Below are 23647 nucleotides of genomic sequence, written 5' to 3'. Positions count from 1 at the left end.
AGTGTTTTTGAACTTCAAGTATCACCAGGATTCCTTTTACAGTTAAAGTAATAATAAATAATAATGGTGATAAAGAGAAGAGAAAAGGAAAGAAAAGAAAAGAATTGCTAATAATAATAATTATAAAGAAGTCACAGTCCTCCAAGGCCCAGGAAGAGGCAGGTGCTTTTCACCAAGTATCATACTTATGCTTCACAACCTTGAAATAGAAATTATTTTTCTCTATTTCTGTTTGAACAACTGAAGTTCAGTGAGATCAAATAACTTGAGGCAGGTCCAAAGGACGAGGTGGGGAGACTCTGGACCAAAGGCCATGTTACCTTCACCAGGTGACCCTGAGCCTCTCCTGGTCTCTGAGCTTTGTTACCTGCTCGCGAGTGTGTGAATGCAGGGCGGGATGGAGCGGTCTAAGAAACTGAACACTGAAAGTGCTGGAAAGGCTCAGGAGCCACAAGCGGCGGGAAGCTGGAACCAAGAAGGCAGAGACTAGGTCGAAGCCAAGAGAAGGGCTGGCCTCGCGGGCTCCACGGAGAACTTAGGTAGCGGCGCGAGGGGCGGGGCCGGGGCGGGGCCGGGGCGGGGCCTGGGCGGGCAAACAGGGGAGCGTGGAGACCATTTGCGGACCGGCCAGAAATGCCGCCTCTCCGGGGGAAGCAAGGTGAGGAGAGAGTGAGCGCAGGCATTGTGGAGTCTCCGTGAGTTGCTAAGGCAGCTCATCCACACTTTCCTAAACCAAAGCAGAGGCCGTACTCGACTTTCCTGGGGTGGCTTTCCCGTAGAGCAAGCAGGAAGGGGACTGGGAGAAGCTCCTGCACGGAGCGCCCCCCTCCCCCCCCGCAGATTGGTACGGCCCATCCCCCCGCCGCTGATCTGGCAGGCTGCGCGCGCACCCACCGGCGGGGCGCGGGCCGGCGGGGCGCTGCGGCCTCTGCGGTCCGGTTCCCTCCTCCTGCTCCTCGCGTGCTCCTCGCTGGCCCAGCGCCCGCCGGTGACGCGCCCGCGCGCCTTGGCGGAGAGGAGCGCGGCCGCGGGGGCGCGCCCCGGTGGCTCCGCCCCCCCCAGCTCCCCTCCCCTGAGTCCCGGGTACCCGGCTCGCGCGGCTCGGTGCGAGGAGAGCAGGGACCCCGCGCCAGCCCGCCCGCCCGCCCCTGCGTCCCCGCCCTGGCGTGCGAGGCGCCGCGCCCTCCTGCTGCCCTGCTCGGTGCATGGAGGGGCCCGTTCGGATCGCAGCCGCCGCCTCCGTAGCCGCCGCCAGCGCGCGGGGGATGACCTGGGGGTGGCTTTCGGAGCCGGCTGCCGCTCAGGAGGTCCGGGGACTGAGTCTGCCCGGCCGAGAGGTGCGGGGGTGGGCCCGCCGCAGGATCGGAGGGAGGGGTGGTCCGGGGACCCCGGGCTTGGGGGCCACGCGGCTTGGGCGCGGGAGGTCCGCGGGAGGGCAGGCCGGCGCGCCCGGGAGGGCGTGGGGGTCCCGGGGTGCGTGCGGGGTCTGGGAAGGGCAGCTGACGGATGCCCAGCGGGGGAGCTCCGCCGTTCCGCGTCCTCGGGGATTCTGAGCCACCTCGTGGGAGGAGGCGGGGTGAGGTGTCAGTAACACGATTAAATCTCTTTGACCATGATCCGCTGGGGCAGGTGAGATCCAGCATATCCGGGAGTAAGGGGCGCCAGCACGTTTTCCCAAGGGAGCGGGGTCCCTCGCCTCTCAACCTCCATCCCGCAGAGCGCCCGCGAGACAGTGATTTATGTGTAGGGAGAAGCAAGAGAAATTTCCTGCACAACGTATCTTTTTCTGCCTTCACAGACTCAGTGACTTCGCAGCCCCAGGGAGTGTATTTTTCCTTCTCTGTAAAGCTTTCTGTGGATTGCATTATCATTTGCTAAACACATTACAGCTCGCTATTTATTTCGGTCTGCAGCTTACAGACCTTTGTTGCTTTCTCTCCACATCTAGGGATTTCGGTAATAAATCACTGAGGAGGATAGATAGACTCTCTCGCCCTTGCCTTCATTGTTCTCCCTAACCCCACCAAATCAGGTGGAAGGCTTTCCAAAAGGAGCTCTTCTCCAGAATGCCTGCCTTTCCTAGTCAGGACTATCAGAGGGTGGCAGGTGCTTTAAGGGCAGGCTGCTTTCCAATTGAGATCTAGAATTTAGGGAACATCGTTAACAGAAAGTAAGCCCCTGTGTCCTAAAACAAACACTCTGAGAAACAGAGAATTGAACCAAAAGCTAACATGAGATTCATTCTCAGGGCAGTGGCCAGCAAAAATGAAAGAGGCCAGTTCTGTTTCCATGCCTTACTGATATCATTGCCCTCCGACTCCCAGCTGACACTTGGCGTACCTGAAGGGCAGTGTCAAGGAGGAAAAGGTAGGGAGGGGAGCTGGAAAACAAGTGGGTTTATTCTCAGTGTAATTCTAAGCATTCTATGACATTTTATAGCTCATTTTTAAAAAGTAGTCTATTTTAGCTGAAGATGGGGGCGTTGTTCAACTTTTAGGACAAAATGAAAGAAAAAATTTCTGGAAATTTTAAATTAGTGCTTAACCAGAGAGCATTCTTAGGAACCCAGAGAGGCACCAAATACTGTAGTTTCTGTTATGCACATGTTGAAATAAACTGCCTCATACTTTAAGTTATATGAGAAGGATGGAGAAAACCTGTTTCATTTTGTAAAGACGTGCCCTGGGTGTGTGCTTGGCAGTGGGTAGAGCAGAAACATTTATATTTCTATAAAAAACACACAAGTGTATATTGTTTAACTTTCATGCAAAAACTCGGATACAGTATTTGGAAGTCTGTCTTTGTTTGAATAGTTTAGTCAACCAGGAAAATCAGTTACTAGAGGTACTGTGCTATTGTTTGTGTAGTAACTCACTTGGGATGCTTTGATTGATTGCTATGGTTCTCATCAACCTCCTCTTCTGTGGAAAGTACTTAAACAGCTCTGACTCTCAAGCAGGGAAGTACAAAGAACCCTTAGGACTTGGAGCATACTGATCTAGCTTGTGTAGGTTGGCTTCTAAATCAATCTTACCCTTTGCCTTCTTTGCAAGAAAGGAATTAAGTTCACTTGAAGATAGGAACCGTCCCCCCCCCCCCCATCAGCAAGGTATATATAGAGATGGAGGCTTTGTATGGGAATAGAAACGTCTGTCATGGGGCTCAGCTCTAAAGAGGTCAGGTAAAATTTGTTGACTAGTTCTCCTGCTTTTCTCTTTTCCACTTTGCCCTTATGCTCTCATAACTTTCTAGATGATCTCATTTATGGGTTTGTCAAAATAAAAGTTGAAGTAAACATTTTCTTCTCTAGGAATGTTTCTTTTGCACAAATTTAGACCAAAAATTGGTGATTGTGTCTAAGCATATCCTGGGGAAATGATTTCAGGAATTCAACAGTATCTTAGTGAAATTAGGCTGGGATAGGAAATTAAAAATAACTAATTGAAAAATTGCTTATTTATAACATGTAATTACATTAGCTATGGCCTTGTAATTAGCATTTGTACTATATAGAAGAATAGAAAAGACAGCACATCAGAAGAGCAGATGAGTTGTCTACACAGGTAGTCTTTCTTTAGATATATGATCTTACTACTTAATAGGAACTAATTAGATTAGAAAGAGAATTTGGAGTCTGGTTGCTAAATAGATTGCTTTGAAGGACTTGATTTTATGGTGATCTTTGATGAGTGCTTCCCCCCCCCCCCTGAAGTTTTATTAACTTTGATTGAATTAGAGAATGTTTTATTGTTTTTATTCAAGATTTTATATTGCATGTAAGCATTCCATTTATTTATAAACATTCCATTTATAAATTTTTGTTGTGTATATGGCACTAATTCATTTTTAAGAGACTGAGGAGAAGGGCTTTGATTCTTCTCAATTAAAATTAAAAGATGGTATACGGAATATCCTTCATGTAATTTAAAACTATTGGATTACAATTAAGTGAAAAATTGGTTTGTTGGTTTTTTTTTTTTCTTTAAACCTTCAAGTTTTTCGTCGTTGTTTGTGCTCTTTCCCCCATTGTCTGGCTTAAAACATACAGTATCATTGTCATCTGTCCTCTGAATAATGGTCCTGAGGTGATATTATTAATGTGGCTTTTTAAAATCAAACTAATTATACTTGCCTAAAAGAGCCACATGTGTGTGATTCTAGCTTCCTGGTGCCTTTTGAGAGCCCGGGAGACAAGCTAGTGAATAGAGCTGAAAATTCATTCTGTATTTGATTAAATGGAACAGACTCGCAGCTCCTTACCCCAGCAGGGGCTATGAGATCTCTTGATCCCCGAAGCGGCTCCAGGACCCTGGGAATTCCATTAGCGAGCACCTGAGGAATTTCTGCCCTGCAGTGCCTTTTTTGTATGTGTGTATGTGTGTGTGTGGAGAGGGAGTGGAGCTGAGCGGTGATGGGGCGGTGGAGGGAGGGGGTGGAGAGAGACTACATTAGAAGACTCCATATGTTAGCAGATCTAAAATCAAGGCATGACTTAACAGCTTATCTTGTAAGAGAAAAGCCCAACCCCAAGGCAGATTGCTAGTCAGGACTTTCTTCCAAGCAGGACTGTGTGGGGATGTGTTTTTAGCACTGAACCGAACGCCACTGTAAGTACAGAAAGTCGCTTCTCTGCTTTCCCTCTCAAGCACAAGCATATACACGTTGCAGCCTTGGTAAGTTTTCTCTGAATGATCTTTTGATAAATATGTAAAATTGTGTTACAGTTTGGTCTTGCCTGGAAGGACCGATGTATTGTTCTAATAACTTTTTAAACTGAGAACAAAATCAGACTTTTATTCCCATAAAAAAAGCCAATTGCTTTGCAGAGATGAAATGCTCATTTGGATAGGCATATTTTAGTGTGCTCTTTTGTTTTTATATGATTTTATTGCATTCTTGTTACATTATTACAGAATTTAAATTCATGGAGGATATGTTTCTTTCCTGTTGTCTTTTTGAGAGTTCTGATTTCTAGTATCTTTTAAGGCATTGCTTTGCAGACTCACTAACAGCTGCAAGTAAATGAAAATATATCTACCAAAAATATTCTGTAAAATCTTTGGAGCAAAATTTTTGAGAAACATGAGTATGTCTTCCTTCCCTGCCCGCCTCCCCCCCCCCCCCCCCCCCCGCCACAGCCGCCCCAAATAATTTTTGGATACAAACATTTTTTGGGGTATTAGTCCAGTTTGTTGCTTGTGTACTTTTCCAGGAGGAGCAGTTCTGAATCTTGGATGGTATCGTTAATTGATTTTCATATTCCCAGAAGAGTTAAACATGCATGTGAATTCCAGTGCTAGTTTTCAACTGATGCAGAATGCTGTAGCTTATTCGGTAGTTAATTTGATATATTTTGTTCCTGATTAAAATCATGTCCTGTCACAGTGCTTTCTATCCTACCACCATGTAGTCCTCTCCCAGATTCTCCTCACAATACAGAGTGTTGGGAAAATAAAGAAGCCTTTTAGAGACTACATTTAAGTCTTTCCCACCTTAATCCCGGGTATCCCTTCTCTAGCACAGCCACCTTGAAAGGACTCTTGAATGAATTGGCGTAAAGACTAAAGTCAGCAGTGTGCCTGTCTTGGTTCACAGTTGTTCAGACTTTTTTTTTGCTGTGTGATATATTTTGATGACCAGAGATCATAAAAAAAAAAAAAACTACCCCAAAACACATTTTGATCTGCTACATATCAGTTGGAATGTGAGTAGGGACTTCAGTTCTGGAGAGCCAGCGATGTGCCTTTCAATCACAGAGTGAAGGAACGGTGAAGTTCCTTGTATCCGAATTCAGAGGGGAAAGAAATAGCCTGGTTATATGACTGAACTGAGATACATTCTGCTTTCTGTTCTGTTGCTGACAACTGCCTGGTTGGTTTTATTTTTAGATTACCGTACTACAAACAGAATGAAAAAGTTGACACATAAAGCTTGCTTTTCAGGTACATATTCTTGTTAGAGACCGGCTCACCTTTTTTTTTTTTTTTTAATGTGAGCCGGGGCTTGACCGAAATCTTGGTTTCCTCATCTATAAAATGGGGATGACAATAATATCTCTTAACACTGTTGTGGGGACTCCATGGGATAATGAAAGTAAATTGCTTGGATATACTAAAACGTCTCTAAGGGTTAGCTACTGTTACTTTTAGTAACTCCTCCCGTACACATTAGTCTATTACTTTGATCCAGAGTAGTTTCTTTGAAGTACTAACTAGTAAGGAATTCTCAGAAGTAGTGGTTTGGGTACACGCAACTGTTATAGTTATAGTATGCTACCATTTTCTTAATTTTGCAGTTGAACTGAAAAGGCACATGGAAACAATGTTGCATTTTTATAATTGATTGTGTAAGAATGTACATGAGTGTACAGTTAATGTACCCTAAGCGAACAGCTAGATGAAGTTTTATATATGCACATATGTGTAGTAACTATTACCCAGATCAGGATCTAGAATATTTCTTTCACCTCGGAAGGCTCCTTGATGCCCCTTCCCCGACTAATTTAGGACTGCCACCACTGTTCTAACTAGTCTCACCATACATTAGTTTGGCCTGTTCTCAAACTATGTTTATAAAAATGGATTCATATGGTATATACTCTTTTATATCTGCTTTCTCGCACTGCTCATTATGTCTACGAGATTCATCTACGTTACTGTGTATGGTAGTAATTTGTGCTTTTTAAATTGTTATAGCATCTTTGGTGTGTTTTGAAATTTGTAGTCATTTTATTGGCACATTGGGTATGTGGCTGTTGGAAAAAAAAAGAAAATAGCACCTCTCCCTAAATTATTTGACAATCAGATCCTAGTGGCTAGCTTAGAAAAATTACCATGACCTTATTTTTGTACATAAAATTGGGTGAAGGTAATATAATTACTCTTAGTCACAATTACATAAAGCAAATCCATTGATAACTGTGTTCTTTTGTGTGTGTGTGTTTTATTTTTTAATTTTTTGTTTTATTTTTAATTTTTATTTTTTTGAGAGAGTGTGTGTGTGTGTGAGTGGGGAGGGGGAGGGGCAGAGGGAAAGGAGAGCGAATCTTAAGCAGGCTCCACACCCAGCTCAGAGCCTGACACAGGGCTTGATCTCAAGACCCTGAGATCACAACCTCAGCTGAAATGAAGAGTTGAACACTTAACCAACTGAGCCACCTAGGCGCCCCTTGTGTGTGTGTCTTTTTAGAAGGGAAGGAAGAGACCCTCAAAGCAGAGAAGAAGGACCACCTAAGGTAGCTTATATCTTTCGTGCTTAGCATTTAATCCATAATCAATACTTAGAAATGACAGAAGAAACCACTAGCCCGGCATTAGCGTGATACTCTTTTAGAAGAAAACAGAACAACACAATATTCTTAAAAAAAAAAAAAAAAAAAAAAATACACCCAAAATGGAAGAAAGTGGAGCTAAGATGTTGTTATGCTACGGAAAAATTTTGAAGAACAGGACTGTACCCCCCTTCAGGGAGAAGGTTTTGGCTTCTTATTTGCTGTCAGACAATGCCTATGTGTCTAAAATTTCTGTCCGTGTTGTTGGAATTCCCTAATGTGCTAAATAAAATGTATTTCACCAAACAGTGAAATAAGAATACGAGGTGATGTCATTGAATTAGAAGGCTGCTTGTTTGTTTCTTAAATTTTGGAGGGGGTTGTGGTTGAGGTAAATCGCTTGTATTTCTGTTTTTGGAAATGTTGAGGAAGGATTTTCTGGATGTTCTGCTTGAACATAAGCCACTTCTCTCTCAGGAGACATTGTATTTTTCAGCTCTTGTAATTTTATTAAATCTTATTATTTCGTACTCCTTGACATGAGGTCATTCTTCACATATAGCTGTGTGCAGGGATGGGTTCCCCTGGACTCCAGAGAGGCAAGTTGTCCCCTTTTCTTCTTAAAGCAGACCACCAGTGGCCCAGATTTCAGGGGGGTGGGGAGAGTTGAAATAGTGATATATGATTCATCTTTTGTCCTGTAGGGGCACTCAAAAGATGCAGATCTTGGTTCAAAAGAAGGAAGAACTGTGACAAATAGTACTGCCTCATGATAGAAAATGCTCTTTTGAGGGGACATGAGCTCCTATTACTAGACATTTGCTGAAGACACTGTGGAAGCGATCTCTTCCTTGGGTGAGAGATTGAACCAGGTGACCTCTAATGGCCCCTTACAGTACTAAGACTCCATGGAATGGTCTTTTCTGAAGGAGTGATTCTGCGTTAACCCATCCATATGTAATTTTGGAGGGAGAAAAATGTGTTACAAATTTCCAAACAGCCATTGAAGAAATAAATTTTCTCAAACCAACCCAGGTTTAAAGTTGAGGACTGCCTCTACTTGTCAGCTCTTTTAACTTTATTTTTTATTTTTATTTTTTTTTAAAGATTTTATTTATTTATTTGAGAGAGAGAGAATGAGAGACAGAGAGCATGAGAGGGAGGAGGGTCAGAGGGAGAAGCAGACTCCCTGCCGAGCAGAGAGCCCAATGCGGGACTCGATCCCGGGACTCCAGGATCATGACCTGAGGCGAAGGCAGTTGCTTAACCAACTGAGCCACCCAGGCGCCCCGGCTCTTTTAACTTTAAATGTAATTCTTCGTTTGTCACTAATAAGTAAATGTCAAATATTCTTTTTCTTACTTAAAGAGAAGATAAGGACATTTCCAATGTTATAAGTATGTAAGTGTCAGAAATGATAATGCTTTACAAGGATAGTATTTGCCTCCTTTTTATGGAGGGGCACATCTGAGAATTTCCTTGAGGCCATCCGCTGGCCCAGTTATTTCTTCACTCCTACAACAAATGTACAGTCAAAATGAAGAAATATACGTCTTTGCTCTCTGCCTTCTCTCCTCCACCCTACTTTTCTATACTTGAATTTTGGGGGAAAGGCCAATACTAGTGACTTATCCCATCAATAGAACTATATTTGGGACATTTTCTGAGATCCATAGTTATTTAATCCAACCATGTACACATCTTATATCTGTAAATATATGTTAATAATTGATATTTAGAATGATTGAAGGGAGTGTAGAATCCTGAATCACCAAAATAGTATCTTCCCTATTTTATAAAGCAGAAAAGTATAGTAGATTGAGTTTTTACAGCTTTGTGTTTATGTACACACATAAAGCCTCCATGCCCTCTCTGGCTCTAAGCAGGTCTCTCTTATCTCTTCTCTGTTACTGCTACCTTTTACCCCTCCAGCATTCTTTTTAAAATTTGGGAGAAGGATGAGAGGAGATTCAGAATGTGAGATCAAAAAAAAAAAAAAAAAGTCAGTGATTCTGCATGTCAAGCACAGCTTCAAATAATGAAGATAATGCTTTAGATAAAGAAAAAATAGTTAAATGTCACATTATTATTGGAATTCATGCATGATGTTTTAACAATTTTATTTTTTTCTTTAAATTTTTTTTTCTTTTTAGGGGGTTAGGGGGATGGGTTAGCCCGCTGATGGATATCAAGGAGGGCTTGTATTGCATGGAGCACTGGGTGTTATACACAAACAATGAATCATGGAACACTACATCAAAAACTAATGATGTAATGTATGGTGACTAACATAATAAAATAAAACTTTAAAAAAATGTAAAAAATTTTTTTTCTTTTTAAAATTGTAAATGGATGAAGTTTTAAACAATTTTTTTATATTTAAAATGTGTATTTTTCTTCTGTGCAGCATTTGGTGTCTAGAGAGCTGATGTCAAGTCCTGTCTGTTTTTAAAATACTCAGCATTGCAGGTGTTCTCTTGGATATATAGGTACTAAAAAGTGCATTCTGGCTTCTGTCTCTTGCCAGGGAAATGCCTGACAGTTATTGGCTTTTTATGGTATCAATAAAAGTAGTTAGTATTCTCTATTTTACTATAATTTGATATCTGTTCAATGAGTAATTGTACACACTGCCTGGTTGGAGGTAAATTTGGCAAGGGGGACAAATGTTTAATGGATAAAATACTACTTTTATCAGGCCATGAAATTACTGTAGTGACATCAGAACTTGGCAGCCTCTTTTATGCCAATAAAAACAAAAATAGCATCATAAGCTAGGGATAAGACATGTTTCTTGTCCATTTATTTTGGCTTATTTTCATGGTTCTGGCCTCAGGGTGTGTGTATAACAAAATAACACAGTGAGTAACAGGCAATAAGAATTAGGGAGTGAAGGTAGTTTCAGCTGAAACGGACATGCTGTTTATCACTCACCTCGGTTTTAGTCATTTAAACTCTTCCTTTCAGTTTGGTGACTAGGAGAACATGAGGGTGGGAATGAAGAATCCTCATCCATAAAGTGGAGTTAAACTTCATTATCTGGCCTGATATGACCTCACTTGCAATATGTTGAAAAAGTTTGATGATTGGCTTATAAAATCGTCACGTGATGGTGAATGTCTGGGTGTGATTACAAATGCGACAGTAAAGTTTTGTAGAAGAGGTGCTATTTAATCCTTTTTATAATCACCCCTAAAATAACATCGTGTTACCAGTTAATTCAGTTTGATTGAACATAGTGTTTCCTCCTGCCTGTTTTACCCTATTCACTCTTGTTGTGAAATTAGATTTTTAGATGTTACCATGATTCTTTTTTAAAGATTTATTTATTTGAGAGAGCAGGGCCGGGGGGCAGAGAGGGAGGAAGAGGGAGAAGCAGGCTCACGCTGAGTGCAGAGCCCCACGAGGGGCTCAATCTCAGGACCCTGAGATCAGGACCTGAGCCAAAACCAAGAGGTGGACACTAACTGGACCACACCACCCAGGTGCCTCAGACGTTACCATGATTTAATGATAGCTCATATACCAGGATTTCAGTTTGGTGTCCAGGCATCTGAGCAGTAGGTCCAGTAGATCCAGAGATTACTAAATACTGAGAAGATACTTTCATTGTTCTCGATAGACCATTAAACTCTTGAGTAGAACCATACTAAAGTCTAACTACTGTGTTCTTTCCATGATTTACCTTGTGGGTTCATCTTACTGTGATCACCTTTTTAAACAAGCTCATTTTATTTCTTCCATTAAATCTTGGATGTTCATCCAAAATGGAATTAGGGGTTTCGTTTTACAGTAAGGAGGACTATAGTTCTGATGGGTTAAAGTATATTTCAAAACTAATTTTTTTAAAGATTTATTTATTTGAGAGAGAGAGAGAGAGTGCACAGAAACAGAGGGACAGGGAGAAGCAGGGAGCCCCATGCGGGGCTTGATCCCAGGACCCTGGGATCATGACCTGAGCCGAAGGCAGATGCTTAACCGACTGAGCCACCCAGGCACCCCCAAACCTAATTCTAAGTAGATACTTCTACTTAACATGTTTTCAAGTCATATTATAGTTAGAATGGTTCTGATCTCTTCATCCAATCTTTTGATTCCTATTTATTGATGGTTAGGCATATTTTCTTTTTTTATGGTCAAATCCTTTTTGAGATTAAAATAAAGACATCAAAATTCTACCCTGAATTTCTAATTCCAAGCTCTAGTCATCATGTTTTAGATTTGTGTTTTAGTTGGATTTCTCTTTTAAAAGAAATTGCAATACTCATGTTTTGACTATAGACCTATATAGGTCTTTCATATAATTTTCATCATACATTTTAGAGCTAATTTTTTTTTTTTTAATCCCATGGCTAACTAAAGCCAGTTTTGAGTCATTATAAGATGGGTTGTTAACTGTTGTCTCCTATTAGGCTAGCAAACACAGTTGTCATTATTTGTTACTTCTTTTGTGTTTGAGGGTGCATTTTAAAAGAGCTATTGTCATAGTGGTTAGGTCTTAAAATAATTTCACATTTATTACTATGCCAGCAGCCACAGTGGGGTTTTTAATCATACAATACAGCTTGTGCAGAGATTGATATCAGTGTTTTGTGGCATCAAGTAAATTTTAGCTCTGGGATTTGACTACATACATCTTACTGTTGTCAGTTGGGGTTCTTGTAACCAGCTCCCAAAGTGGGTTTCTAAATGTGACCCTTCTAAGTCTGGGCTGTATCCCACCCCACATATTTTGGGATCTCTCTTTGAGATAGGAGGTAATCAGGGAAAAGATAAGGAAATGATTAACCCTGTAAGACAAAGATCAGATGCGTGTTTTCTTAGCTAGTTGTACATAGATACAGAATCCTTAATTAGTTGTGATCACAGATGTCAGCTGGTCATGGAATCAGGTCAACAGGCACCACCCATCGAACAAACTCCTGAGGCCTTCAACACACTAGAAAGAGAAACTCAGTTTTGAGTTTTTCATTCATTTCTGCAATTAAGACTTTTTCCCCCTTCATGCGGAAATGTGAGTCTTCTGGCAAAAAATCCTTCCACTTGACATTTAGTAGGCAAACGAAGTCCCCATTTACTTGTAAAAGTTCCTTCTAATTCACTGAGAAATACTAACTTCTTTTGTGTCTGATTTACCTGGAGTGAATGTACGGCCTGTGTACTGGGGCAATTTAACAGTAAGGAACATGGTGATGAAGGACTAGCGTATTGCTTTTGCAGACTGGGGCACTTTGTCTGTTTGGGTGCCCTGCAGACGTACAAGAATGGTGCCTCCAGAGGACTGGGAAAGCAAAGGACTGTCCTGTCTGGTGTTGCATGCACAGGCGGGCGTCAGCAGAACCATCACACCCCTGCCCCGTGCTCACTTAGCTCCTTGCAGGGGAGTGGCCCGTTCCAGCAATTACTACTCCTGTCTTGTGGTTCTTTTTATTCCACACACAGAATAATTTTCTCCCGTTTCTGATGGTGATCATTTCTTAAATAACTTTTATACAGCCCTTTGTACTTTGCAGAGTGTTTTACAGTTCTGGTGTGTGTTTGCTTTTCTGCTTAAATATATGAGGTAGTAAAATTTTCATGAGAATGGAAACCATGAAGACAATATGTGATTGAGCATTAGTATCAGATATGAGAGTTTTAATGTAGGTCAAAGTTAGATGATCTTTAAAATCTCTTGGATGTTGGGAAAAGAGGTTCTTTGAAACCGTAGTCTTTCTTTTTAAGCTTAAAGTAGGTTATAATTGCACACTTGTCTGTGCTTAGGAATAGAATAAAATACTTCTAAATTGGTTATTTTTTTTTTCTCTTTGACATTTCTAAGCCACAGACTCTGTGTTATACATTCTATTGACCTAAGGGAAGTAATGGAAATGAATTTTGCCTAAGGTAAAATTGATTTCCTGGTGTCTTGGATTTTTAAACTCTTTCCTTTACAGAGGTCACTTTATTTTTTATTTCTAGCCAAAGAGACCCTTGCTTTCTAGCACATTTCTTTAGAGCAGGTACTTGGGTGCTTAGAAATTCTGTAATAGAATGTCCCAGCTGAAAATGAAGTTTGAAAGCCCTTTCCAATTCCACGTAAAGTAAGCAAAATAGCAAAGGGAGCTTTTTAGAAATAAATCTCATTTTATATTTGGGTCTTTGATTATGGAATGAATATAAAATCTAAATTGATACGCTCTTTCTTTTAACAATTGTTCCACGATACCCCTGTATCCAAAACATGACGGATGATATCGAGACATAATTTGTTTTTCATTTCTTGGATATGTAGGAAAATGAATTCACGCTTTGCAGTTTTAAGTGAGCCTTTTAATGTTGTTTTGGTCAGTTGTTATTTCCCTTTCATTTTGTATCACTGTATCATGTTGGCTAAAACAAATATTAATGCTAAGGTGTTTAGTGACAGCCAATTTGTGTCATTTTGGTGAAAATCAAACCAGTTGTAACTATTGAATGAAATGGTTTAAAAGTGGTTTTGATGACCAGATTGAGAAGGAAAGAAGGAAACATAGATATTCCTAAAGGCAAATCTTGCCCCTCCTCCTTCATTGGAGTGAAGAGTGAGTTGTAATACCAACAGAGACCAGCTCCCAGTAAGAGGTGTGAGGCTGTTTATTTTCACTCTGGAGATGTATATACTATAGAAGGAAAACTCTGGCCTTGCTTAACCTAAGCAAGTCATTACTTATCTACGATCTGGCAAGCAATTTGATTAAAGTTGACAGAGCTCATATAATATCAGAACCAGGCCCTCTTAATGATTGATGAAGTTTGTCTGTAAGCCTTTTTTTTTTTAAAGGAGAAAAACTGAACAAGAATGAATACTTGTTCAGATCTCTAATTACCAAGTATAAGCCAAGTCTATAATGTAGTTTTGTCTGTAGTGATTAATATGTATTAATTTGTATGTTTTTTGGGTAATGATTAAATGGCTTCAAAATAATATTTTTATGTCAGCAGGTTAATTTGGCTTTTACATGATTAAATTCTTGAAAATTTAGAGTTCCTGCCTCATATTTTCAACATCTTTTAAACATAGTTTTCTTTGATATTCTTTTTTTTTTTTTTTTAAGATTTTTTTATTTATTTGACACAGAGAGCTAGAGAGCACAGGCAGGGGGAGCAGCAGAGGGAGAGGGAGAAGCAGACTCCCTACTGAGCAGGGAGCCCTTTGTGGGGCTCGATCCCAGGACCCTGGGATCATGACCTGAGCAGAAGGCAGCCGCTTAACCGACTGAGCCACCCAGGTGCCCTGTTTCTTTGATATTCTTTAGTGGAAGTTTTAACCAATAAAGAATTTTCCTCTTTGTTCTCTTATGAAATTGAGTTATTTGAAAAAGTTTTCGGCTTTAATTTTAATTTTTTTCAACCCCTTGCTCTCTAACTATACGAAAATAGTTTGGACAATTGTCATAGCATATTTGGGCCATGGAGTGTTGTGGTTCATTTCTTTGCTGCGTTTTTTCTTCTTTTTCCCAACAGATTGATAGTGTGACTTGAATGTGCCCAATGTTCTTGAGATGCTTTAAACCAAGATTCTACATACGGTCTTGTCATTCATAGGCTGCCTAGTCAGGATTGGACTGCCAGACACCTCCCCCACCCCTACACCTTGTTTTAAGTAAACTTAGCATGTGCAATTTCCAGATTAATGAAACAGCTGAATTGAGAGTGAATTAGTTTTCTGTAAATGGAATTTTCTTAACCTGGGAATTTTCAGGCATTGTATCGTAAGGGTTTAGATGAGGGTAAGCTCAAGAGAGTGAGTACCTGGTGTGAAAGCCAGACTCCCCTGTAGTCTCATGACATAACCTCCCTGTGCTTTAGTTTCTTCACCTGTATAACGGGAATGAATGAAAGCTCATCAGGCTCTTGGGCTCTGTCATTTAGTGTTCAGACCCTGTGATCAGTGTGTGGTAGGTGCTCCTGGAGGGTGAGAGTTGCTATTCTGATAGGGGTTAGGGCTCAAACTTGGATAATGTATGACTTTTTCAAAGGGAAAAATTCTTGTAAACTAATGTTGATTAAATTATTTTTATTACTAATCTCTTAAGTATATACAAAATAAACTAGATGCAAAATTCTTAGAAAACTAAAATTTACAAAATAAATATATAACCACAAAACCAATATAACAAACATTTAAAATCCTTAAAAATTTTTTTAGATTATCAGTATTGTTTAATAGTAGAAAGATTCTTATGCTTATTTTATATTTCACTTGCCTATTTGATTTGGCTCTTTTGATTTGAAGCACAATTAATATTATTTTTCTTTTTTTAATAATGACCTTGTTTTTACTGGCCCAATATTTTGTGGACAATCACTTTGAAAGTGCACTGTTATGTATAGTACTGGGAACTTTCAAACCCATGGAATGAAATGTATGGATGTATTAATACTTACTGTTGTTGAACCAGAGTAATATGCGATCTTTGTAATAAGTGGTTTCATGATGTTGTATAAGGCTGTTTGCTACGTTGCATGCTTTTCAAGTTTGTCACACTTATGCTGCCATGAGCTAGAAGGTAATTCACATCTGCTTTTCTTCTTCTTTTTTTTTACTTTTTATTGTTATGTTAATCACCATACATTACATCGTTAGTTTTTGATGTAGTGTTCCATGATTCATTGTTTGTGCATAACACCCAGTGCTCCATGCAGAACGTGCCCTCTTTAATACCCATCACCAGGCTAACCCATCCTCCCAGCCCCTCCCATCTAGAACCCTCAGTTTGTTTTTCAGAGTCCATCGTCTCTCATGGCATCTCCCCCTCCGATTTCCCCCCCTTCATTCTTCCCCTCCTACTATCTTCTTCTTCTTCTTCTTTTTTTCTTAACATATATTGCATTATTTGTTTCAGAGGTACAGATCTGTGATTCAACAGTCTTGCACAATTCACAGCACTCACCATAGCACATTCCCTCCCCAATGTCTATCACCCAGCCACCCCATCCCTCCCACCCCACCCCCCACTCCAGCAACCCTCTTTTTTGTTTGTTTTGTTTGTTTCCTGAGATTAAGAATTCCTCGTATCAGTGAGGTCATATGATATATGTCTTTCTCTGATTGACTTATTTCGCTCAGCATAACACCCTCCAGTTCTATCCACGTCGTTGCAAATGGCAAGATCTCATTCCTTTTGATGGCTGCATAATATTCCATTGTATATATATACCACATCTTCTTTATCCATTCATCTGTCGATGGACATCTTGGCTCTTTCCACAGTTTGGCTATTGTGGACATTGCTGCTATAAACATCGGGGTGCACGTACCCCTTCAGATCCCTACATTTGTATCTTTGGGGTAAATGCCCAGTAGTGCAAGCAAATTCAGAACTTTTAAAAAGTATTACTAAGAGGTGGGACAGATTGACTTGATAGTTTTTTGGGGGGGGGGGCAGCAAAGCAAGGTTTATTGAGCGACAGCAGAATGATAGCACAAAGCTCCCAAGGAGGGAGGGGACCCAAGAGGGTTGCCCTTGATAGTTTTAAGGACATTTATAAAACTATTTGTGGTGTGACCCAGTTAACTTGGCCAATACTCTTTAAGTATATTTGAAATTCCTCGAGAGTTGTCTTTTAAATTTAATAATGCTTTATGTGGTAGGATTTTATTTACATGATTTTGACCTTACAAAAATTCACATTACATTGCGGGAAACATGACTATGTACAATAAAAACCCTGATATTTTAGTCTGTAATGCCAATCTCTGTCATAAGTCTATGAAGAGTCTATTGTGTTAGCTACAAATCCTTATAACAATCCTAAAAGCAGAGACTTCCATTTACCCACTGTTGGTCCTATGCCTTTAGAACTTTCAAGATCATGATGAATGCTTTGCAGACCCCCTACTGGGTCATTTCTGTGTGTGAGCCAAGTAAGAGCGATTTTGGTGTTGTATATAGTGTCCTTTTCTATTCAGGTTTAAAAGGACTTTTTGATAACATCTGTTATTTAAACTCTTCTTTTTTGCCTGTAGCTTTTTGGTAATGCTGGGTCATGCACTTTGTTAGTCATTTGGCTTAAGTACCTATTAAATTATATAGCACAAAGCTATTAGTTATTGATTTAAAAATTTACAAATAAAACATAAGTAAATATGGGAGTTTACTTCCATGGAAAACCAAATAAACTCAGTAAACAGGTCATAGTCCATTAGTATTGATTCTCTTAAACTGCTGCTTAGTAATGAGAGACCATTCTCATATTATCTCTTTTGGCTTACTGGAAATGTTTTTAAGCATATTACATACATACATTAGCATATTACATTAATAACTTCGTAATTCCCAGGGAACATTGCTGGGTTTCTCTCAATGTACATTTATTCCTTTATCAACATTTATTCAGCACTCATTTCATGCAAGAAACTTGCCAGGTGTTGGGTAGATAGTGGTGAACAAAATAGACATGGTTCGTTTCCTTCATGGAACTGACAAACTAGTGGTTAATCCAGGTCTGGTGGGATTTTTTTGCATTTATGTGACCGGTAAATATCTGGTCTTGTTCTTTTTTTCCCACCGTATGAAGAGTCAGATGAACCCAGATTCTGCACTTTCTCTTCAAGGACTCCTCCTTGGCTGTAATTTTGACCCAGGGGAAGTCAGACTAAAATGAAAATCACACCCATTCCTGAAGGAGGAAAAAAGTTTTAAAGCATGAAGTTTTAGAGTGGTGTGTGGAGAGAGTCATGGGAATTTTTTTAGTTGAATGTATGGGTGTGTGTCAGTTTCCTGCCTCTGAAATACCAATTTCCCAGCAAGGTCTACAAGTCTGGCCTATGTTGGAGGGGAGTGTTACTACTGAAGAGTAGGGATGGCAGTCTGGGACCAGTTGGGTATCTTTGAGTGGCAGAAACCTGTCAATACCCAGAAGATTAAAAATGTTGCTTTAGGGACATTTGTTGGTTGACAATTTACGATGAAAAGCTACAGGATGTCTGTGTTTAATGGTCCATTAGGGGGTGCATGATTTAGCCTATTTTGAAACCGAATGTATTGAGCTGTTATGATACATATGTATAATATATTTTAACATATAATTATCTAATTGTGTATAATATATGACACATGATAATGTATAATATATGCATATAATATGTATCCAAATGTATAATATGTAATATGTATCTTATATAATATTAAACATACTGATTTAAGACAGTGAAAACTTAGGTCTATTCATTAGTTGTTTCTCAACATTGATCTTCAAAGCAGCATAGTTTATAATGAAGATTTTATATTTGGAGTAAAATGAGGAACAGCCGACCAAAAGACATGCGGCAGTTGCTTCCTAAAGCCAAATTTATTCTGAAAGTGTTTTGCCTATTTGTTCTGATCTAAAGAGACAGTGACAGCAGATGACCTTTTTTTTTTTTTTTTTTTTTTTTTTTTTAAGTATTCTTACTTGGCAAATTGTTGGCAAGCTTACGCGGGACATGCAGGTGCTTTGCTTTATTTTTCAGTATTCCTGCTTATTGACATCCAGATGTCTGGGAACCGCTGCTATAGATTAAATCTAGCAAATTCTCAGTATGCAGTTGTCCATCCTGGGATATGGCTTCTTCGTGGTTTCTCATGCTAGCTCTTTCTCCATCTGTGAGATTTATGCCCAAGTGTTGATGATGCATCCTTATCAAGAAGGGTTCTCTTCCTTGCCACAGCCTTAAGTTGGCTTTTGATCCTTCTGCAGCAGAAATGGAAATGCCTCGCTTAGTGTTAAGTGCACCTTCATTGTTCCATGTGCTGAGGTCAGGAGGCAAGCACCTAAAAAGTCTCTCCATATAAAGGCTGCTTTTTAGATGTTTTATTAGTACTGCTGTTGGTTATTTTAATTAGTAGTATGTTTTATGTGCGCCCTGAGGCTGTTCAAGCAGAGAATGTAATTCAAATAAACAAAATAATATCTGATGTTTTGGAACACCCACACCTGCCATCTGGGCCTTTACTCTTAAGGTATACTTACTTAGGTTGGCAGGGAAGCTAGGAAGAGAAAAAGGAGATGATTATGTAGCATTATGAAAGGTTTTAAATGTAAATTCTTGGAAAGCTTGATAACCAAGTTTTTAGCTTGGTAATGCCATTTTCTTCATAGGCAGTGGTTCCTTTTTTAAAGATAAATACTGAGTTTTCAGGAGAAGACCTATCTTTTCCATTGTTTTGCACGTTGCTCATGTCTTTTACCTGTCTTTCTAACCGTATTTTCGGGGTCCTATGAGTACCTTAGAGATAATTTGACTGTAAAATGGTGGATGACGCTTTCACAATGCAAGAAAGTTTGCTAGGGTAATTTCTCCAGTTTTTTGTTTTGTTTTGTTTTGTTTTTTGTTTTAACTTGGATATAAAGTAAAGGGGCCACCTCTCCAAGTTTTTACAATGAAATCGTAAACTAGTCTCTGACTTTTTTTTTTTCTTTTCAACTTGGCTTTTTTTTTGAGTTAACACAAATACTCTCTTTTCTGTTTGCAAACTGAAGTGAACTATATGCTTTTGACTTAATTTTGAGAGCTGAAATTGTGTTGATTTTGGATGCCTTTGCTGGATTTTCCCGCCATTCCCTCTTTCATTAGGTACAGTCCTTTTTGGAGTTTGCCAAAGATGAGGCAAAACTTGTGTAAGAGGTGCACCTGAGCTTTTACGTGTTTTTTTTTTTTTTTTTTCCACCTAAACACAGCACTTATAAAATGTTTGTCATAAAGCTGGAAAAAATTATGGAGTTTTTTTTCCTCCCTTAGAGACAGAACCTAAGCCACACTAAATTAGTAAATGTTCTACCTGACTGACATTCTCTAAGAAAAAGAAATATATCCATTTAGGTCACTAACTTATTTTTTAAAAATATATTTAACATATATTTAATTATTAAAATATATTTAAACATTTTATAACATTTAAAAAAAATCTATTTTTAAAATGAGGGCTCCTGCCACTTTTTGAAACTTTTTTATGCCTCAAAAATAGTTTTAAATGCTCTTGTTTATACATAATCCAAGAGTTAAAGATGTCAGAGACTTAGGAAATGAGATCATGGTGTCTCTATTGTCTTATTCTACTTTATCACCCCCCGCCCTTCTTTTTTCCCCCAGTTACCTTAAATATAAGTACACAGTACATTTTCTTTGTGTAAATGAATGGGAAACTGCTTTTTTGTGTTTTTAGGCTGCAGATTCCAACTGCACTCACAATCTGGCTTAGGAAGTGGGTCTAATGAAATTTTAGAATATTAAGCTAAGGATACAACCCACAGCACTCTTTTTTTTTTTTCCCCAGAGATTTTATTTATTTATTTGACAGGGAGAGAGAGGGAGAGAGCACGAGCAGGGGGAGCAGCAGAGGGAGAAGGAGAAGCAGGCTCCCCACTGAGCAGGGAGCCCGATGTGGGACTCAATCTCAGGACCCTGGGATCATGATCTGAGCTGAAGGCAGACACTTAACTGACTGAGCCACCCAGGCGCCCCACCCCACAGCACTCTTAAAATTCCAAGACCCACATTAATTATGTCATTATATAAAGAATGAAGCTGTAATGCTCCTGTAAATCTCACCAAAAAAACAAAACAAAACAAGACACAAACCTCCTCGTGTTGTTCATAGAAGCCAGTGATGACAGGTCTTTCCAAGAAGAGTCCGGCTATGAGGGTATATAGATGTAGCAACATACAAAATGTATTCTACAGATGGAAGGTATGACTAGTGTTGTATACATAGGAAACGTTGAGTATAGTGTAATCTAAAAAATTTTAAGAAATATGCCAGAACTTATATATCTAAGTCAGAGTCTGTAAGCTGTGTATTCAATCGCACATTGCTGTTACTGTGCCAAGAAATTTGGAGCTCTTTGAGAATTATCTTTACTGGTTATAGCACTGTAAGAAAATTCTTGGTGTTCTTAATTTGTTGGGAAATAGCCATTAATGAATAAATTGGTTGATAATGTTGGAGTTAAGACACTGTAGTGTTGGGGCGCCTGGGTGGCTCAGTCGGTTAAGCGTCTGCCTTCGGCTCAGGTCATGATCTCAGGGTCCTGGGATCGAGCCCCACATTGGGCTCCCTGCTCAGAGGGGAGTCTGCATCTCCTTTCACCCCTGCTTGTGTTCTCTCTCTCTCTCTTTCAAATAAATAAATTTTAAAAATCTTAAAAAAAGCCACTGTGGTGTTAAAAATCAGTTGTAATCATAACATAATAAGAATGATTTTTATACCTGGTTTATACATTCATAGTGAAAATAAAGGATTTTCAGAGAAGTTATGCACAGAGGAGTTATCAGCGGAATAAGTTTTTGTGTCTTCCAAGTTGGGCCAGTCTGCCCTTGTGTTTTCCCCAGTAGTGTATCTAGTGTGTGTGTGCGTGTGTGTGTGTGTGTGTGTGCGTGTGTCCTGTGTGTCATTGTGTCCTTGAATGGTCTTGACCATCCTGTTTACTGTTGCCTCACGTAATGTCAAAAAGCAGTCCCACTGTTGTTTGCTACATACGCAGCATAGCGGAGTCGTTCCTGCAGGCTTTGCTTCATTTCTGGGAGACAGGCTGGACCTGATGCCAAAGCCGCTTCTTCAGCTCTCCCAGTTGGATTCAAATGACCTGTGATATTGTGCTGTGTTTGCAAAGATACCGTGATCTTAATTGATTTTTCTATTCTCTAGTTCATCGGGGCATTGTATCTTGATCATTTCTTTGAGTCTAACTGCCTAACAAAGTGTTCTGGGTTGTAGGTTTTCTTCCTGCAGGCCAGTGTGTATTTTTACATATCTAGAGACTTAACAGTCCATTTGAGGTGATTAGGTACTGACTACATAGTAATCTGTGATGGACTTGTATGTCCATTTATGAATGTGCTTGAAGCGTCCCATGATAAAGGCGCGGCCACTCTTCCATGGCACTAGGACAGCTGAGATGAAGCTGTGTCCTACCTAACTCCCATCACCAGTTGAACCAAGCAGGGACACCTAAGAAATCATGACTCCTTCAATGATTTTGCAGCCATGGTTAAAAGTGGAATGAAGTCCTTGGAAACCAGGGTCACTGCATCCCAGGTCGCTAGGAAGCTTCCAGCTCAGCAGGTAGCAGAATATAAAAGTCACCGTGATGGAAGTTCCTGTGCTCAGCCGGCATCGATTCAAGTTTATTTACAGCACAGATAGTTTTCTTAGTTTCTCATTTTTTCTCATTTTGCTTTTTCCTAAATGTTTGACTGTATACATTAGAATCCATTTCATGAAAATGAGTTTCTCCTTGAGGTTTTATTTCCTTGTTATTAAAATGAAATCTAAACTGAACCCCAGGAGGGTGAGTCTTTTGGAACATCCAGGGAGAAATTTGTTTCATTTGGTAAGGTCTCAGCAATGCTCTGGATGTAATAACAACTATATTGAATTTATTACCTAACACTTATCTAGAGCCCCTTTTCAAATGTTTTCATTTTCCTCCTCATCCTTCATCAAAAAAAAAAAAAAAAGTTAGCCAAATGTCTGTCTGGATCTTTATAAGATCAGTCTGTTCAAGTTTAACTAGTTCTTAGCAAACTTAAAAACTTTTGCTCTTACCTAGCTTTTGTTTCATGGTTACCAAAACCCTGTTATTTCCGCGCCCCCGCCCCCCCCATGACGCCAATGCCAGTGGCGACCTTGAAAAATCTACTGAGTGTTGATCAGCAAGTGCTGACTGCTGACTCTTCGGTGCCTACAAAGTAATCCTCTTGAAACTTGCTGTATTTTGTCTTTTTAATATTCTCTGCCAAGTCACTTTGTAGAATTTCGCTGTTCGTCCGCAGCTGTGTTTTAAAAATATTCGTAATGTGCCCGTACAGCTCACGGTGGATGCCAGAATTATCTTATCTCCATGATTTTTGGTTTCCTGTGTTCTAGAAGCAGGAAGAAATAGTCTCTTTGAAAGACAGTGGAACAGGAACACTTGACTTTTTTTTTTTTTTTTTAAACACACAAATATTGTGAATAGAACCTAACCGCGCACTTAGACCCCTTCTCTTTTTTTTTTAAAGATTTTATTTATTTATTTGACAGAGAGAGACACAGCGAGAGAGGGAACACAAGCAGGGGGAGTGGGAAAGGGAGAAGCAGGCTTCCCGCGGAGCAGGGAGCCCGACGCGGGGCTCGATCCCAGGACCCAGGGATCATGACCTGAGCCGAAGGCAGACGCTTAACGACTGAGCCACCCAGGCGCCTAGACCCCTTCTCTTTTGGTGTGTAATTAGGACCACGCTGCCTCCTCCAGCCCCTCACTGTTGCCTTTTTCTGCTGGTGATCTCTGACCCCAGTGACCTTTCCTGGGGTCAGTCCTAGGCCCTTTTCATTGTGTTGGAGCCCAAGTGGCTCATGTGGAGTTGATTATCTCTTTGCTCATTTGGCCTTT

General features: G+C 40.0%; 1 protein-coding gene across 2 annotated transcripts in view; it reads left to right on the top strand.

The window, feature by feature from the left end:
- The first annotated feature begins 1169 nt into the window (after positions 1-1169).
- Positions 1170-23647, top strand: part of CDON (cell adhesion associated, oncogene regulated) — a 96603-nt gene continuing 74125 nt past the window's right edge. Inside the window, exon 1 of one of the 2 annotated variants that reach the window (XM_032426143.1) lies at positions 1170-1337. The gene's annotated coding sequence lies outside the window, so the exon portion shown is untranslated. Of the gene's footprint in view, positions 1338-4179; positions 4674-23647 lie in introns of those variants that run through there. The other variant, XM_032426145.1, reaches the window with a different exon arrangement.

The sequence above is a fragment of the Phoca vitulina genome, unplaced genomic scaffold, assembly GCF_004348235.1.
Source record: "Phoca vitulina isolate PV1807 unplaced genomic scaffold, GSC_HSeal_1.0 scaffold34, whole genome shotgun sequence".
NCBI lineage: Eukaryota > Metazoa > Chordata > Mammalia > Carnivora > Phocidae > Phoca > Phoca vitulina.
The sequence above is the reverse complement of the archived record's forward strand: the minus strand, read 5'-3'. Positions and strand labels throughout refer to the sequence as shown.